Source organism: Ceratina calcarata, unplaced genomic scaffold (genome assembly GCF_001652005.2).
Source record: "Ceratina calcarata isolate Rehan_Ccalc_2016 unplaced genomic scaffold, ASM165200v1 scaffold211.2, whole genome shotgun sequence".
In the NCBI taxonomy this organism is placed as follows: Eukaryota; Metazoa; Arthropoda; class Insecta; order Hymenoptera; family Apidae; genus Ceratina; species Ceratina calcarata.
The window spans coordinates 901,604-908,716 of record NW_017142786.1 but is presented as its reverse complement, the minus strand read 5'-3'; the positions used below and the strand labels follow the sequence as shown (position 1 = coordinate 908,716).

Here is a 7,113-nt window from a genome sequence, read left to right as displayed (position 1 = left end):
GTAAAATATTTTATAGTTTATTATAAATTGTAAAGATTTAATAGAAATTATGTATATGCAATTTCATATCACGAATAATGGAAACGTGAGTCGCCTAAATAACAAAATTGCATATAATTATCGGGCGTATTGTTGAGATATCGAAATTATATGTTTGTGATCTGTATGTATTTCACAATTAGAGATGAAAATTAATTTATAATTAAACCGCGGATTTTATGTATAGGTAGAAAGAATTAAATTGAAATGCTAAATGTCATATTATAAATAAAAATCGTTAATTGATAATTCATCACTATTTCTCTTTCTATTTATGACGAATAGAATGCAGGTTTTTATGGAAAATAAGATGGTCCTGGTACTAGATTAAGAAATGTGTTTTAAATAACAGCTTCTTTTATCATTTAAATATTGTAACATGTATTCTGCTTTTGACATTTTTCGCATTTTTCGCACTCTGATGATGAATATTAAATATGCTAACAAAGAGGGGAGAAATTATGCAGAAATGAATTTAAAGTCAGAGTACGTGAGAATATTTAAAATATATTCGTAATTTTTTTATGGAATTTCCTACAACTATGTATAAGAGTGAACTACGAAAGCGTCATCAGAATGAAGAAAGATAAATTTGTTATAAAATGCACTCTTATTTCAAATGCATAAAATAATTGACGAACTTTAGTGGGGTGCTTCAATGAAATTTATTAATCGTATTGCTTTTATAAGAATATAAACCATTATTTTCATAAATGCTGCAATTCGATTGTTATTAGATTTCGTTATGTAGACTAATTATTCATTCTCTGAAATTCTACATGAATTTTTTAATCTCTTGTTTCCATAATGAAAAATAATTAATCGTATCGTTTAATGGAAACGACAGATTACATAATTCGTTTTACGAAATTCATCTGAAATTTCATATCATGAATAATAGAAACCTGAAACGCCTACATAACAGAATCTGTTAAGTGAAGTGCATTGGCAAGGATGTAAACCATTATCTTCATTTTGCTACAATTCGATTATTGGATTTCGTTATTTAGGCACCACACGTTTTCATTATTTGCGATTTAAAATTGGAGACGAATTTTTTAAAGAGAATTATTTAATCTCTTCTTTCCATGTAGTCGTATGATTATTTTTTTTTTACTTGTTAGTTCATTAATTATCATATGCATTTATAAAACATTCTTTCTTCTTTACTATTTAATCATAATTACACTTATGAATTAAATTAATCCATTAAATAATCGTTTATCAACTGCAAACTCTGTATTAAAAAACCTTTTTTAACGAAATATTATTACACCACGTTGCATTGTCCACAAAGAATGTATGTGCAAAATTTGATATCGATAGCTCACCAAGAAATAGTTTTATTTAGTTTAGAAAAAATTGATGGCAAGGTTTTGGTATAATAACAAACACTTTGAACGAGTTAAATAAAACCAAATATTAATAATTTAAATTGATCTCGTTTCGTGGTTCACTCTGTGCAGCGATTCGCTGTTGGTTTGCTCACGTAATCTTATATCTTAATAGCTAGTCTGCGGATCTATATGCAAAATAAGTATCAGCTTAAAGAATGTATTTTAGATAATGGTCTGTTTGATCATTCAAATATTGACATATCTATTCAGCTTTTGATAACCTAAATTGTTTTATATACTACTACACATCTTTACGTAAAATTATATTCTTTAAACATATTTTAACGAATGCACTACATTCACACAGGATTTGTCTTTATATAATTTCTTAATGTGAGATATATGTTAATAGCTCTATGTGTTTTCATGATTATATAAAAAAGGTGCATTTTATTATATCCAAGTTTTCCATAACTGCATAAAAGTCTGCAGTTCATACGTCACGCGTGGCATTTTTGCATATTCTTCTTTTTTATAACTTGCATAAAATTCGCAATCTGTTAATAGCAGTGACTATAATTTAGTGAAATTGTGTAAATTACTTATTGCTAACAATAAGTCTTATTTTTTTGTATAGAAGAGGGAATTAAAAGGCAAACGGAACAGTGGTCACTTGAAGTCCGATTTGTTCAGTAAAAATCGATGAAGTTTTCTAAATAACGTGATATTATTCTTCCATTTGCAGACTCAATGTTTATGATTAAACGAAGAAAGATTAAAATTCTACTTCCTTATGATTGGATAAAGTTCTCAATCTATTAATAGCAGTATGTTATAGATAAAATTAAATTCCTTATTATTAAATCGTACTCTTTTATATGTTTGAGGAAATTGAAGGGGAAAAAAAGCAATAATTAGTTGATGCCTGATTTGGTGAAGGATCTTCAAATGTGTTTAACTGCTTCGAAATTATAAATGTTTTTGAAGAAGTTTAAGTTTCTGAGTAGGTATTTCTCCGTTTGCAGAATCAACGTTTAAAATGAAAGGCACTTGAATGAAGAAGCCTCAGAGCTATTGAATCTCCGGTATTAAATCTCACGGTCTAGGGCTGGTTTTTAGACAAACAGCTTCTTAGAAACGTCGAGTTTGATTACGAGAACAAGTTGTATTTGCCTCGGAAGTAACAAGAGGCAGCTGGCGTTAGCCAAATTCAATTTGGTATCTGAAATTGATTCAGCCCTGGCCTTACTAAACTCAATTATTCGGCTTTCGTGGATTAATAGATAATAGATGTTCAATTACGAGTTCCTTTTTGCGTCACGGTGGACGTTAAATTTAATCATCCACGATATTCCCTGCCTGTGGAATTTCAATTAAAGACGGTGTACCCTTTGCATTAACTCATTAATACTCGAGAACTGCAGTCCACCCGTGCACCAGCTCGGATATTTAATTCTCCAAATCGAATTCCATTTCATAGTGAATATATATATATATACACACAATAGCCTACGCCTACACGGATGCCTTTGAACAACCAATATTCAATCTGTGAAACACTTGTTCATTTTTACTTCGTCAAACGATAATATCGGGAATTATGCATGCAAACGAATATACTGTTTTACAATTGAATGTGACAATGCGTTAAACCTAAGTTCCGAATGCTACATCCGTTAAACTATATTGGGCGTGGATTTCATTCAAATTGATGAGTTACGAGAAATTGAATCAGAGATAAACTTGAATATCTATGAAATCGAATGATGTTCAACACCAGCTCCTATTTGAAAAATTTGTAAAACTATGTTTCACTAGATATTGTTTCAATACATAATCACATTGAATATTTTCAAGAGAGGCACATTTTGATATTGTCAGCTATTTTTTAGATGAACACGTAGGAGAGATATGAAGGTTGTTAACATTTTTTAAAATTGGATTATGAAGTTTTTCCTGTGCTGATCGATGAAGCTTCATATAGTCTACAAAAAAGTATTAACGTTTTTGTTTGTAGTTGGAGCCTCAGCGTAAATTTTATTTTTCAAGTAGCCCCATAAAAAAAGGTCGACGGATTTTAAATCAATTAATCATGCCAGGAAATGAATGCATTCACCTCATCTTATTCAACGATATGATATGCATATAAATATTCTGCGCTACATGTAATAATAATGACGAAAATTGACGTGGTAATATCTGGTGAACCGTTCTGCATATTAATACGTTCCTGTAATAAATTTTTAGTCATATTCATTGGAATTTTAAACAGAACATGAGCTAGAAATGCGTTAAATCTATTAAACTACATCGCGCGTGCATTTCGTTCAAATCAATGAAGCCCGACAAATTAAATCACAGATAAATTCAAATAACTGGGAAATAAAATAATATTCAATACCAAATACCATTTTAAAAACTTTCTATGTATTTATACGTTCGTATAATAAATTTTTAGTTACATTCACTGAAATTTTAAATAGAATACCGATTATTCGAATAACTATGAAATCAATACTAGAACACCCACTTATTTTCTGTTCAAAAAACTTTAAATGGATAAAAAAAGACCTAATACGTTGCTATGAAAAAATAAGACTAAAGACAGACTACGACAGACCTAAAGACATAATACGTTGCATGAAGAATTGAATCTGAAACAAATTCGAATGACTATGAAATCAAATAATGTTCAACACTAGGACAGTCACTTATTTCCTATTTCAAAAACTTGTAATACACATAATATGTCCCTATAATATTCATTGAAATTCTTAGCAGAATACCAATTGTGTCAGTATTAACTTAAATGAGAAGACTTCTAATGTATTGTTTAAAAAAAGGAACTTCTGTCAATTTGCTCTTAGAATATATTCTTGGCGTCATTTCTCTTCATACCCTATTATCTTATTTCTTCGAAGTAGGCATCTATTATACATATATGTATATTCACTGCCTGCGCACTGACGATACGATTTTGTATGAAATAGTAAGTGGGATTAAATTGATGTCTAAAACAATGAATATTCGGATGACTGTACATACTCGGATTAGACCGGTTACATGCTGTTAGGTCAGTCCAGAAATAATGCAAATCTGCTTTATCGCTCGATAAATAGGAACAATTTATATTTAGGGGAGCTGATCCTTTATAGACCCTTGTGTAACATGTCTTAGAATTATCTCTCGATTGTTTGTCAGATATTTCTTTCGTAATTCTTTAAAATAGATTAACAATCTAGGAAATGAATAAATAACTGATATAATAATAATCAATTATGAATTACATGCTGAGGCTGAGAACGTCGAAGAATTTTTACCGAATATTAATCTATGATTAAACTGTTATCTAAAACAATGAATATTCGGATGATTGTGAATACTCGGCTTAGGCCGATTAAGTGTTATTAGGTCAGTCAGCAAATAGTGCAAATCTCCTTTATCTCCCGAAAATTAGGTACAATTTATACCTAGGCGAGCTAATCCTTTATGGGCCTCTTTGTGTAACGTTATCTGTCGATTATTTTGTTAGATATTTGTAATTCTTCCTTAATTTTTAAGGACACCTAAATTATTTATGAAATGATTGCATGACTAGTATAATAATTATCAATTATGAAAAAGACAACAGAAAACATCAATTATATCATGCTGACAAAGAATAAGAATTTTTAATACACCAAGAGACTAAAGTACTGAGTTGCAGCAATCCATTAGGACATATAAAAGACGAAGCCACTTCATGAAACTCATCATTTACCCAAGAGACTGTTGTGAACATATCTCTCATTTATTTTGTTAGTTATTCGTATTTCTTCCTTAATTCTTTAAGATAGACAAATTATGTATAAATTGATTGAGTGACTAATATCATAATTATCAATTATGTGTTCACGCGGAGACTGAATAAGAGTTATTAATACACCAAAAGACAAAAGCAATGAATAGACTATGGATTTTTATGCAAAACAAACGTTCATGGTGTCAGTTTAAAAAATACATTCTAGACATGTCTTTCATTGTGTAAAGACTGTAAAAGGCACTAATCTTTTAGTATTTTACATATTTTTGAGCAAGGCAAACACTCTTATGATATAAATAAGTTTTTTATAAACGCATACAATCTGCTATCTAGTATAGTGAATGTCCTCATTTCTGTTCACGTTACGATTTCGTTAACTCACTTAAGACTGCATATAAAATTATAAAAAAAAGAGGAAAATAATTAGAAATTGTCATATGAACAGGAATTGAGACATTTACCATAATGAGTTACAGAAATCCAGTAGAACTGAATCAAAGACACCCCCATAAAACTCGTCATTTACCCAATGGTCTTGCCCGAGAGGATCTGTCTACTAAATGAAGGTAGATAATAAAAACGGAGAGGACATAGAGAATGAGCCCTACAAATGTGTTTCACCCACAACCATCTATTAACGTCATTCCCGGTGAAAGTTCAAAGGCGACAGCCCCCGTTTAAAAGCCTACTAATATGTAACGATGTAAGATCGATGAATTAAAGGCAGAAGGGAAAAAAAGGGATAATTGTACCTGTGACAGTGGTCTCGCACGTACGTAATTCGTTGTAACGTGGCTGGGTCGAAGGGAGAAACTACGGTGAGTAGAGACGTTTCTCAACCGGAGTGAACTTCGATAAATCAAGGGGTGAGAGCAGCGAACGAACGAGCGAGCGAGCAAAGAACGAGTCGCATGAATGGAGCTAACAGCAGCAGCAGTAGCAGCACGGTATATATAATAGGACGGAGAGAGGGTGAAACGGAGAGAGAGACGGACAGTCCGGTGAGAGAGGCAGACGGTGACAGTGAAGCGAGTGGAGGGTATCGAAGGAAGGAAGGAGGTCAAGAGTGAAACGAGAAGAGAAACTGGTGAATGAACGAGCCACGGATTCACTAACCTGTGTGCCAGTCCACGCAGTCCGGAAACCGAGGAGCAACTGAGAGAGGTGGTATCACCGAGCCGACTATTCGCCTTCCATTTTCCACCACCCCTGCTGCCGAAAGCACACCCCTTCGTTCGTTTTCCAGCTCCTCTTCTCCCTATTCTCTCTCTTCGGCTTCACCCTCGCTTTCTCTCTCTCATTCGGTTTCGTTTCACCCTCTCGTTTCGCCTTACGTAGAGCTTTTCCTCTGACGAATCGTTCTTGAAAGTTCGTTTCTCGACTCTTTTATCAAGACTTTATGTTGCCACTCTTTGTTATTTCGTTTTTAAGGCTTCCTTTGGAGTTACCAAGACTGTGGTAACTCCGTGCATTGCCATTTCCATTTTTCTTTTAAATATACATATATAAGAAGATACGGTCATTTATTATATTTAATAAGATAAACCTGTCAAACCTAATAAGATAAACCTGTATATTTGTACTATAGTTTCTATGAATATGAAATTGATTATAAAATTCTAATGCATAACTGTGTAACAATGAAATTATTGTACCAACTTTTAATGGGAAGAGAGAACTTTTTAAGTAGCGTTCGTCCCCCAGTGAAACAAGTAAACAGTCGGCGAGGCATTGAGGAGATTGACTCTGCGTTGGTCAGACAAAACAGAAGTTACCATGCACAAAGGAATGAACGAGAATCATTGACATTCCTTCGAAAGGAATTACTAGAATTTCTCTTTAAATGAGCTAAACGATGTTTTAAAGAAAGAACAGTATTTCTCCAAGAATTCGGCAAAATATCTGCGACCTGAAAAATATGCAGAATCGATTTCT

General features: G+C 32.4%; 1 protein-coding gene across 2 annotated transcripts in view; it reads right to left on the bottom strand.

The window, feature by feature from the left end:
• Positions 1 to 6,377, bottom strand: part of LOC108622213 (uncharacterized) — a 14,806-nt gene extending 8,429 nt beyond the window's left edge. Inside the window, exon 1 of one of the 2 annotated variants that reach the window (XM_018019927.2) lies at positions 6,295 to 6,377. The gene's annotated coding sequence lies outside the window, so the exon portion shown is untranslated. Of the gene's footprint in view, positions 1 to 5,930; positions 6,097 to 6,294 lie in introns of those variants that run through there. The other variant, XM_018019928.2, reaches the window with a different exon arrangement.
• Between the last annotated feature and the right edge of the window lie 736 nt (positions 6,378 to 7,113).